This window comes from Rhamphochromis longiceps, linkage group LG7, assembly GCF_057381845.1.
Source record: "Rhamphochromis longiceps isolate RC_006_pf linkage group LG7, R_longiceps_female_GT1.1, whole genome shotgun sequence".
Classification (NCBI taxonomy): domain Eukaryota; kingdom Metazoa; phylum Chordata; class Actinopteri; order Cichliformes; family Cichlidae; genus Rhamphochromis; species Rhamphochromis longiceps.
In genome coordinates, this window is record NC_140563.1 from 30,716,966 (window position 1) to 30,729,739 (window position 12,774).

Sequence of the window (12,774 nt, forward strand, 5' to 3'; positions counted from 1 at the left end):
GCGGGTGTAATTTTACTTTCTTAAGCTGCACCGGCGTTTGTAATGGAAATAAAGAGTGACTTCCTGTAGAGATTTCAATAGTATTTTATTTTCCTATAATACAGACGCTGTAAAAAACCTTTAAGATACACCATAGCTTGTGATGAAAAGAAGAACTTTCTATCCGTTTGTAACCTACAGGCTGCCTATGTGTAAAAAACGAATAAATATCCCTTAGTGAATACTACTTTTCCTTTTGAGAGACTGAAAAACAAACCATAATTGCAGCGACAGGCGATCTTGTTTCACACACACACACACACACACACACACACACACACACACACACACACACACACACACACACCCCGCGGGTCAAGGAGGAGTTTTTTCCTTCATTACTTTTACAATGGGTTTTCTCAATAGATAGAAAATGATGACGTTGAGGAGTCAACAGCCGATATTATCATTGCTTGTAACCCGGTAAATAATTTCGTACATCTCCTCCCCTAAAATAAGCCTTAGCGGAAAAAAAAGCTCATATTCGAATAAGTTTATTCCCCTCTGTGGGAAAGAGTTTTTTTCTCAGAGTCAACCATGAGGCGAGTTTTGTCAACAGCAAGAACAACTGTTGCCCATAAAGTAAAACAAATATCCGCCTCTAAGTCGTATTTTACCGTTGCAGAATGTGGAAAACAGACAGCCCTCACAGGAGGCACCCAGGGGCCCACCTCACACACCATAGTTAAAATATTTAAATTTCAACTAAATTTGTAGTAATGATCGGATTTCCTCACTTATCTACACCACACTCCTTGTCCTTGATTTCTTATCGTTTCTTATCGTTCCTCTGTCCCTTAATAGAAACCACATATATAGAAACTATCCTCCCTTTCAGTTGTCTTTTGCACTTCCATATCGCAAAGCAGTTACTGTAGGTTATTTTCTGCTTATGCATTAATGTAATTAATTAACTTATTTATCCTTAAGTAAGGTAATGACTTGAGTTCTAATGCTTTTTGTCTCTTGAGTTAGCTGTCAATGTGGGATTTTTTTCCCCTTTTGTCCAGTTAAAGCTGCCTTTCATTCTTCAACACAGCTTAAACTCTAATAGGTAAGCTTTCTTGTAATTTCTTAGTTCTGCAGGCTTCTTGAAAGACATCCGAGACTCTTCTTTGGATGCTGGCTGCCTTTTGTTTTGTTTTCTGTCAAGATGATCCCACACTGCTTCGATTATCTTGAGGTTCGAACCCTGGAGAGATCAATCCATGACTGATGCGTTGTTTCATCCAGGCATACTTTGACTACATTGGCAGTATGTTTGCGATCATTGTCGTACTGAAAAATGAAGTTGAAGCCAATCAGACACTACGTGGTATTACATGGTCGATCAAAATCTGGTGGAACTTTTCTACATTCATAATTTGATTAATTTGGATAAGAGCTCCAACAACACTGGCTGAAATCCAGCCTCAAAGCACGGTAGAGTATCCACGCTGTGTTAAAGACGGCTATAGACATTCACTGTTGTATCTCTCTTCGGACCTCTTCCATGCATATTTCAAATTTGGATTCATTACTCCATAAGACATATTACAGCTGATTTCTTTTTCCAGTCAATTTCTTGTGTAATTTGGCACACCTCAGCCTTATTTTTCTCTGTTCTCCTTCCTTAAGAATGGCTTATTAACAGCCACCCTTCCAACTCAGATAACTTTTGATGAGGTTTCATGAAATGTTTACAGCACTTGAGTTACTCGCCACGGCCATCCTAAATGCTAAAAACACTAAACTTTAATTCTAAATTACGTAATTAACGTTAACCAGAAAAAACAAGCCAAAGTCGAAATGTTGCTGAGCTGACCTGTGGTATGCTATGTCTTCTAAAGCACGTATAATGTAAACAGAACTGGTCTTTGCACAGAAGCCTGTGGAGCTTCATAATTAACCTCAGTGTGTGAAGAGGACTCTCCATTTAATAATAGCTGTAATAAAATGTTCTGGCCGACGGTGTTAAACGCTGCACTTGGGTCTAGCAGGGAAGATTTCAACTTTTCAATACGAATGAAGGCTGAAAACCGATTAGATTAATGTCTGATGATCTTTTCTGTGCTTCTTCAAGTTTGTAACACCAAACATATTAAAGGATGATGTAAGGCTCACAGGAAGAGTTTAATTAGACACACATTTACTATTTTCTTTATACTCTTTCTTTCTTGACATGTTTAATATGATTACTATCAGAGGAAAAAATGAACCTTGTGTAGTCTAAAAACTTTTTTATTTAATCAAACTGTAATGTTGTTGAACTCTGACGGACGTGTCTTTTAATCTTGTCAACAAATCCTTAATCATCTAAATCTGCCATTTATCATCTTGTAAAATGTTCCCTCTGCTTCTGTTGCACATCTCCCCCGACACTCTCTGCTTCACCTGTCCTGTGCAGGTGGTCCAACCCCTGCCTGCCTCCTTAAACTGGGGTGTTTAAATCTCTTTACCTCTGTTGTGAACTTCACACAAAGTTTGTGGTAACAAAATCAAACTGACGAGGATCTCGTTTGAAAAACACACACACTCACGAGACAAAATAAAAACAGACTGCTCAAAGCAAAAGCAGAGCCCTCACAGCTGGTAGTACAAACACAGTGACAACATGCGTATTAGATACCCTCAGTGCCAAAAGCATAAATATGAAAAAATGTGATCACCAAGAATATCCTAAAAATGGCATTGAGGTGCGTGTTACAGTAAAGAAAAAAAAAAAGTAGCCAAATTTTCATCGGAAAATGTTGAATTTTAGTAAAAACAATGCTCTGTAGTTTGATACTGTCGTTACAGACAAAGCAGATGTTTAAAGCCTTTGGACGCACATTTGAAATGCACTCATTCTCCTTATCAGCTGGAAACATTAAAGCCGTAAAATGACTTTTTCAAACGGATAAAAACTATTGAACAGCAGCAATGTTGAGCCTGTTCCAAAATTTGAATGTACATGTGTTGAAGGTGCGGGTCTTGTTGAATTATTAAACATACTTTCTTTAATTTTTCGAGCCACAAAAACAACAACTTTTAATTTCTTCTGCTTGAGTCTCGGCCTCGGGTAGCTCTACTTATCATTGCTCAGTCAGTTGTCTGTTTGCGCTACTTTTTCAAGGAGCAGCGGATTATTGGTAAGGGTGACTTTATGTGTTTAGCTACTTAAGTGGAAGTACTGTGGATAGTTTTACCTTACATACATAAGGCTGACAGTACAGCTTCTGAGGTAACTGTTTACAAAATGTTATATTCTATCCACAAATTCTTTGCAATTTTACATTGATAAACATTATCCTTAACACATTTGGCCCACATAAAGTACTATGGCCATCACACTGTCATTTAGAATTGTTTAAATAACTCGTGTCTTAAGTCCTTCCATCAAACAGAAAAAAAAAAAAGTCGCATGGTTCACTTTATATTTCTAACATTTTGTGATATAAAGTCGTTCATAACAAACTGAAAGGCCGGGAGTTTAAAATGCAAACCGATGGAAGCAGAAGTAGAAGACTATAATGTCTCAGAGCACACGGTGTCTATTAATGTGTAGACATGTATAAATAAGAGCTTAATAAAGATGCTTAATTTCTTAAGAAATAAACAGGTGGAGTGATCTTTATCAAAAGTGGATGTTGCATCTGTGGCTAAACCACTGTACCCAAAAAAAACTTTAAAAATCTACTGTGTGTGAGGCTGTGTAAGTAAAGCTTGCCCTTCACACCTGCGTGTAATAAACCATTTGTTGGGGGTTGTGGATTTGGCACCTCAGCATTGTGAAAGTGGGGAAACATGTTTCTGGCTGTGCATAAGATTCCTCCTTACAACTTAGAATCTCAGTTCTAAATGAAATTCAGATTTTTTTTAAGTATGGCTAATGTATTATTTGACTTCTAAGGCACACACACACACACACACACACACACACACACACACACACACACACACACACACACACACACACACACACACACACACACAAGAACAACACAGAGAAGAAGAAGAGGGGGTCGTTTTACTACACATCATAAAAACGCAATCATTCATCTTCCAACTGTATCTTTCTGTTCTGTCTTTAGAATCATAGGTTGTTTACTGAGCCGTACTTTGGGAGTCATACTATTGTGATACTGGGGAGAAAAGGGTAAGGTTTGATAGACTAAACCCTTACACACACACACACACATAACTTGAAAAACCTAAAGAGTGTGTGAGACTGCTAGCTGTGTTGTTCAGCATTAAACTCATCTACAAATGTGTTAGTAAAGAGTGACTTGTACTTCTGTCCCATTAAGCAACGGTTTAACAAATTTCACTGCAAACTATAAAAGGAATCTGGATTTATATAGAACATAGTAGTGATGGATTAAGTGCAGGAAACACTAGTATAAGGTGTCTATTGAACAAATCTCCTTCAGCGTTCAAAATGACCAAAGTGAGGCCTACAGGCGTTTCTCTCGGTTGGTTGTGTTCAGGGAAAAAGCAGCTAAATACACTGAGATTGCTCCCCATTGTTAGTGAGTTAACTCTGGATATCTGTAGGTTTTGTCAAACTTGGAGTGAACAAAAGCAGAAAAACAGTAAAAGATGCAGACAGTGAAAGTCTGGTTTATTTCATGAACACAATGAAACATTTTACAGTCCACAGAGCAAAGTAGCATACATGATAAATAGATACACATAACATGAGAAGTAAAACTCGTCGTCTTACCACATGTTATATTCTGTAAACTTAAAATAACCACAGAAATTAGAGTTTAGTGTTTTAAGTCATCTATTAAAAAACATGAGTCAACATTACTGAAGTGACGCTTTAACGATGCGTCTTATCACCGTGTTTATGATGATAAAACATGTTCTCTCGTTAGTAGATGTCAGCGCTGTCACTTGTCATGAAAATGTCCAGAGCCAGGGTTCCTCTTTAATCACCATTGATCATTAATAGGGTCACAAAAGATTTGTCACATTATCCCCATAAACAAAATGCTTTTATAGAAATCATTGTGATACAAATATTTAGATTCTTGATTCACAATGTGCACGAACTCAAAATCTTTAGAGGTTCATATTTATAAAGTATCGCAAATAATACATTTATACCATTGTATGAGCTACACTTCTTGTAAAAAACTGATTGAAAAAAGCTCCTGTCGTGACCTTCCTTCTGTGAGGACACACACACACACACACACAGAGAGAGAGAGAGAGAGAGAGGGGGAAGATCATTAGGATTGGAGGCGTTTTTGGATTTTCACTTATTGTTGGCTTTACAGTCACATAAAATTCATTCCAATTTTTTTGCCTTTGCTTCAATTAAGGTGTTTCTTTAAATCTACAGCAGCTTCCTTTTCAAAAAGTTTACTGACATAGTAAGGAAGTAGCTAGGGAACTCAGTAAGTATGAGCAACAACAGCTTAGGGACTGTTTCTACAATAAAGAGGAATTCATCATCATCTGCAGTTCATCAAAAAAAAAAAAAAAAAACAACAATTCAGCAGATCCTCAAAGTATGGATACAATCTGTTTTCAGCTGTAGAGGTACGCTTCATGTACTTATCAACATGCAGTTTAGAGGCTTGCATTAGAGTGCTTTGGTACTTGGGCCTCTTTTATTTAGCACGGTTATACCATTGTGTATTTAGCTATATAAATATGCTCAAGAGTCTATTGTATGTTTGTCATGCAATTAAAAATTCAAAAATATAATTTTTAAATCAGTAACTTTGCAAATTTAGCGCGGACCCTCACCCCTCCCTCCGGCTCCCACGGCCCCGCTGTCACCGTAAGACTCATACTCTTCCCCCACGTATGCTGCTATTTCCCCGCGCCCCAATAATTCTTGTCCTGTTTCTGTTGCAGCCTCCCACAGTCCCGTTTTCGGCGTTCCTGCGCGACTCATCTCCCGGTCCTTGGTTTCTCGAGTTTCACGCGTGTTTTCCTTCTACCCTCCCGGGACACCTTCAGTTAAAATAAAGTTTATTTTCTCGTACTCCTGTGTGTGTTGGCTCTGCTTCTGGGTCCAGCTTGTGCGCTGAACTTCGGTTCATGACACTAATAGTTTTAAATAGAGCACCACAAACAACAGGTATTCCTTTAGAAATAAACTTTTCTTGTGTTACTTCTAAAAACTACAGATTCTTAACTCTGCAACAGTTAGACAGAGTTGGTTACAGTTAGGCCCTCAACAGTCAGCAAAACAAGTCATAAAACAATAAAAGAGGCTCCCTTATCAAGAGCATCCCAGCACTGTAGTTCCATTACAATCAGTTTCCTTTATTTTATCTTATCATGTCAGAGGCCAACTGAAACCAAGTCCACCTATATAAAAACACCCCATCAGACACACAGTAGTTTCCTCAGCACTTCACAACTGCCGCAAGGTATAGCGTTTTAACTTTTTTTTTCGGATCCCAGACACAGCGGTGTGAGGTAGTTAGCACACAGTTTGGACTTGTAGAAAACATTGCTTGTTTGGAACACATCAGCAGAGAGGTAGAGTTCATAGCTGTTCATAAGAGTTTAATTTAATCAAACCTCATTTTACGGATCTAAGTGGCTCCTCATCACTAGCCAATTCACCATTTTATTTAAATATCTGAATTTTCGGAATGAGGATCCAAGCGGGACACAAAGGCTGCTTTAACGCACCAGAATGCAAATATAAATAAAAGCCTGACTATCCTGAGAGCCTAGCTGCAGTGAGACCTTTCTTTCACACGGATTCCTGGATGTGCGTCGGATCCGACTTTGCTACCCGCACAGAGCGTTTCTGACAGTCGGGCGCTGCTTATACAATAGAGAAAAGCAACAATACACCGTGTTTCTCTGCTCCAAGGTAAGGATGTCTGTTATACCCAGCGCATAAATGTCTCTGTGTTAACGCTGATTATTCAAACCCTGTTGAAAATGTGACACATTTGTTATCCAAAAACATTTCCTCTAAATTTGCAAAGTTACTGATTTAAAAATTATATTTTTGAATTTTTAATTGCATGACAAACATACAATAGACTCTTGAGCATATTTATATAGCTAAATACACAATGGTATAACCGTGCTAAATAAAAGAGGCCCAAGTACCAAAGCACTCTAATGCAAGCCTCTAAACTGCATGTTGATAAGTACATGAAGCGTACCTCTACAGCTGAAAACAGATTGTATCCATACTTTGAGGATCTGCTGAATTGTTGTTGTTTTTTTGTTTTTTTTGATGAACTGCAGATGATGATGAATTCCTCTTTATTGTAGAAACAGCCCCTAAGCTGTTGTTGCTCATACTTACTGAGTTCCCTAGCTACTTCCTTACTATGTCAGTAAACTTTTTGAAAAGGAAGCTGCTGTAGATTTAAAGAAACACCTTAATTGAAGCAAAGGCAAAAAAATTGGAATGAATTTTATGTGACTGTAAAGCCAACAATAAGTGAAAATCCAAAAACGCCTCCAATCCTAATGATCTTCCCCCTCTCTCTCTCTCTCTGTGTGTGTGTGTGTGTGTGTCCTCACAGAAGGAAGGTCACGACAGGAGCTTTTTTCAATCAGTTTTTACAAGAAGTGTAGCTCATACAATGGTATAAATGTATTATTTGCGATACTTTATAAATATGAACCTCTAAAGATTTTGAGTTCGTGCACATTGTGAATCAAGAATCTAAATATTTGTATCACAATGATTTCTATAAAAGCATTTTGTTTATGGGGATAATGTGACAAATCTTTTGTGACCCTATTAATGATCAATGGTAATTAAAGAGGAACCCTGGCTCTGGACATTTTCATGACAAGTGACAGCGCTGACATCTACTAACGAGAGAACATGTTTTATCATCATAAACACGGTGATAAGACGCATCGTTAAAGCGTCACTTCAGTAATGTTGACTCATGTTTTTTAATAGATGACTTAAAACACTAAACTCTAATTTCTGTGGTTATTTTAAGTTTACAGAATATAACATGTGGTAAGACGACGAGTTTTACTTCTCATGTTATGTGTATCTATTTATCATGTATGCTACTTTGCTCTGTGGACTGTAAAATGTTTCATTGTGTTCATGAAATAAACCAGACTTTCACTGTCTGCATCTTTTACTGTTTTTCTGCTTTTGTTCACTCCAAGTTTGACAAAACCTACAGATATCCAGAGTTAACTCACTAACAATGGGGAGCAATCTCAGTGTATTTAGCTGCTTTTTCCCTGAACACAACCAACCGAGAGAAACGCCTGTAGGCCTCACTTTGGTCATTTTGAACGCTGAAGGAGATTTGTTCAATAGACACCTTATACTAGTGTTTCCTGCACTTAATCCATCACTACTATGTTCTATATAAATCCAGATTCCTTTTATAGTTTGCAGTGAAATTTGTTAAACCGTTGCTTAATGGGACAGAAGTACAAGTCACTCTTTACTAACACATTTGTAGATGAGTTTAATGCTGAACAACACAGCTAGCAGTCTCACACACTCTTTAGGTTTTTCAAGTTATGTGTGTGTGTGTGTGTAAGGGTTTAGTCTATCAAACCTTACCCTTTTCTCCCCAGTATCACAATAGTATGACTCCCAAAGTACGGCTCAGTAAACAACCTATGATTCTAAAGACAGAACAGAAAGATACAGTTGGAAGATGAATGATTGCGTTTTTATGATGTGTAGTAAAACGACCCCCTCTTCTTCTTCTCTGTGTTGTTCTTGTGTGTGTGTGTGTGTGTGTGTGTGTGTGTGTGTGTGTGTGTGTGTGTGTGCCTTAGAAGTCAAATAATACATTAGCCATACTTAAAAAAAATCTGAATTTCATTTAGAACTGAGATTCTAAGTTGTAAGGAGGAATCTTATGCACAGCCAGAAACATGTTTCCCCACTTTCACAATGCTGAGGTGCCAAATCCACAACCCCCAACAAATGGTTTATTACACGCAGGTGTGAAGGGCAAGCTTTACTTACACAGCCTCACACACAGTAGATTTTTAAAGTTTTTTTTGGGTACAGTGGTTTAGCCACAGATGCAACATCCACTTTTGATAAAGATCACTCCACCTGTTTATTTCTTAAGAAATTAAGCATCTTTATTAAGCTCTTATTTATACATGTCTACACATTAATAGACACCGTGTGCTCTGAGACATTATAGTCTTCTACTTCTGCTTCCATCGGTTTGCATTTTAAACTCCCGGCCTTTCAGTTTGTTATGAACGACTTTATATCACAAAATGTTAGAAATATAAAGTGAACCATGCGACTTTTTTTTTTTTCTGTTTGATGGAAGGACTTAAGACACGAGTTATTTAAACAATTCTAAATGACAGTGTGATGGCCATAGTACTTTATGTGGGCCAAATGTGTTAAGGATAATGTTTATCAATGTAAAATTGCAAAGAATTTGTGGATAGAATATAACATTTTGTAAACAGTTACCTCAGAAGCTGTACTGTCAGCCTTATGTATGTAAGGTAAAACTATCCACAGTACTTCCACTTAAGTAGCTAAACACATAAAGTCACCCTTACCAATAATCCGCTGCTCCTTGAAAAAGTAGCGCAAACAGACAACTGACTGAGCAATGATAAGTAGAGCTACCCGAGGCCGAGACTCAAGCAGAAGAAATTAAAAGTTGTTGTTTTTGTGGCTCGAAAAATTAAAGAAAGTATGTTTAATAATTCAACAAGACCCGCACCTTCAACACATGTACATTCAAATTTTGGAACAGGCTCAACATTGCTGCTGTTCAATAGTTTTTATCCGTTTGAAAAAGTCATTTTACGGCTTTAATGTTTCCAGCTGATAAGGAGAATGAGTGCATTTCAAATGTGCGTCCAAAGGCTTTAAACATCTGCTTTGTCTGTAACGACAGTATCAAACTACAGAGCATTGTTTTTACTAAAATTCAACATTTTCCGATGAAAATTTGGCTACTTTTTTTTTTTCTTTACTGTAACACGCACCTCAATGCCATTTTTAGGATATTCTTGGTGATCACATTTTTTTCATATTTATGCTTTTGGCACTGAGGGTATCTAATACGCATGTTGTCACTGTGTTTGTACTACCAGCTGTGAGGGCTCTGCTTTTGCTTTGAGCAGTCTGTTTTTATTTTGTCTCGTGAGTGTGTGTGTTTTTCAAACGAGATCCTCGTCAGTTTGATTTTGTTACCACAAACTTTGTGTGAAGTTCACAACACAGGTAAAGAGATTTAAACACCCCAGTTTAAGGAGGCAGGCAGGGGTTGGACCACCTGCACAGGACAGGTGAAGCAGAGAGTGTCGGGGGAGATGTGCAACAGAAGCAGAGGGAACATTTTACAAGATGATAAATGGCAGATTTAGATGATTAAGGATTTGTTGACAAGATTAAAAGACACGTCCGTCAGAGTTCAACAACATTACAGTTTGATTAAATAAAAAAGTTTTTAGACTACACAAGGTTCATTTTCTCCTCTGATAGTAATCATATTAAACATGTCAAGAAAGAAAGAGTATAAAGAAAATAGTAAATGTGTGTCTAATTAAACTCTTCCTGTGAGCCTTACATCATCCTTTAATATGTTTGGTGTTACAAACTTGAAGAAGCACGGAAAAGATCATCAGACATTAATCTAATCAGTTTTCAGCCTTCATTCATATTGAAAAGTTGAAATCTTCCCTGCTAGACCCAAGTGCAGCGTTTAACACCGTCGGCCAGAACATTTTATTACAGCTATTATTAAATGGAGAGTCCTCTTCACACACTGAGGTTAATTATGAAGCTCCACAGGCTTCTGTGCAAAGACCAGTTCTGTTTACATTATACGTGCTTTAGAAGACATAGCATACCACAGGTCAGCTCAGCAACATTTCGACTTTGGCTTGTTTTTTCTGGTTAACGTTAATTACGTAATTTAGAATTAAAGTTTAGTGTTTTTAGCATTTAGGATGGCCGTGGCGAGTAACTCAAGTGCTGTAAACATTTCATGAAACCTCATCAAAAGTTATCTGAGTTGGAAGGGTGACTGTTAATAAGCCATTCTTAAGGAAGGAGAACAGAGAAAAATAAGGCTGAGGTGTGCCAAATTACACAAGAAATTGACTGGAAAAAGAAATCAGCTGTAATATGTCTTATGGAGTAATGAATCCAAATTTGAAATATGCATGGAAGAGGTCCGAAGAGAGATACAACAGTGAATGTCTATAGCTGTCTTTAACACAGCGTGGATACTCTACCGTGCTTTGAGGATGGATTTCAGCCAGTGTTGTTGGAGCTCTTATCCAAATTAATCAAATTATGAATGTAGAAAAGTTCCACCAGATTTTGATCGACCATGTAATACCACGTAGTGTCTGATTGGCTTCAACTTCATTTTTCAGTACGACAATGATCGCAAACATACTGCCAATGTAGTCAAAGTATGCCTGGATGAAACAACGCATCAGTCATGGATTGATCTCTCCAGGGTTCGAACCTCAAGATAATCGAAGCAGTGTGGGATCATCTTGACAGAAAACAAAACAAAAGGCAGCCAGCATCCAAAGAAGAGTCTCGGATGTCTTTCAAGAAGCCTGCAGAACTAAGAAATTACAAGAAAGCTTACCTATTAGAGTTTAAGCTGTGTTGAAGAATGAAAGGCAGCTTTAACTGGACAAAAGGGGAAAAAAATCCCACATTGACAGCTAACTCAAGAGACAAAAAGCATTAGAACTCAAGTCATTACCTTACTTAAGGATAAATAAGTTAATTAATTACATTAATGCATAAGCAGAAAATAACCTACAGTAACTGCTTTGCGATATGGAAGTGCAAAAGACAACTGAAAGGGAGGATAGTTTCTATATATGTGGTTTCTATTAAGGGACAGAGGAACGATAAGAAACGATAAGAAATCAAGGACAAGGAGTGTGGTGTAGATAAGTGAGGAAATCCGATCATTACTACAAATTTAGTTGAAATTTAAATATTTTAACTATGGTGCCTCCTGTGAGGGCTGTCTGTTTTCCACATTCTGCAACGGTAAAATACGACTTAGAGGCGGATATTTGTTTTACTTTATGGGCAACAGTTGTTCTTGCTGTTGACAAAACTCGCCTCATGGTTGACTCTGAGAAAAAAACTCTTTCCCACAGAGGGGAATAAACTTATTCGAATATGAGCTTTTTTTTCCGCTAAGGCTTATTTTAGGGGAGGAGATGTACGAAATTATTTACCGGGTTACAAGCAATGATAATATCGGCTGTTGACTCCTCAACGTCATCATTTTCTATCTATTGAGAAAACCCATTGTAAAAGTAATGAAGGAAAAAACTCCTCCTTGACCCGCGGGGTGTGTGTGTGTGTGTGTGTGTGTGTGTGTGTGTGTGTGTGTGTGTGTGTGTGTGTGTGTGTGTGTGTGTGTGTGTGTGTGTGTGTGTGTGTGAAACAAGATCGCCTGTCGCTGCAATTATGGTTTGTTTTTCAGTCTCTCAAAAGGAAAAGTAGTATTCACTAAGGGATATTTATTCGTTTTTTACACATAGGCAGCCTGTAGGTTACAAACGGATAGAAAGTTCTTCTTTTCATCACAAGCTATGGTGTATCTTAAAGGTTTTTTACAGCGTCTGTATTATAGGAAAATAAAAATACTATTGAAATCTCTACAGGAAGTCACTCTTTATTTCCATTACAAACGCCGGTGCAGCTTAAGAAAGTAAAATTACACCCGCTATTGTAAAAAAAAAAACAGAGAAAATTGTCATAATATTGAAACAGAATTCAGACTATGAGTTTGCAGAAAACTAGCTGCCGCTCTGTCTCTCTATACA

At 37.6% G+C, this 12,774-nt stretch overlaps 1 protein-coding gene and 1 long non-coding RNA gene across 4 annotated transcripts in view; both read left to right on the plus strand.

The window, feature by feature from the left end:
- Positions 1-12,774, plus strand: part of sh3glb2b (SH3-domain GRB2-like endophilin B2b) — a 67,794-nt gene that overhangs the window by 23,767 nt on the left and 31,253 nt on the right. The gene's annotated exons all lie outside the window — the stretch shown is intronic.
- On the plus strand, positions 3,831-8,097 carry LOC146665603 (uncharacterized). Its single transcript, XR_014912631.1, has 2 exons — positions 3,831-6,847; positions 7,518-8,097. It is a non-coding gene; the product is annotated as an uncharacterized LOC146665603 (long non-coding RNA).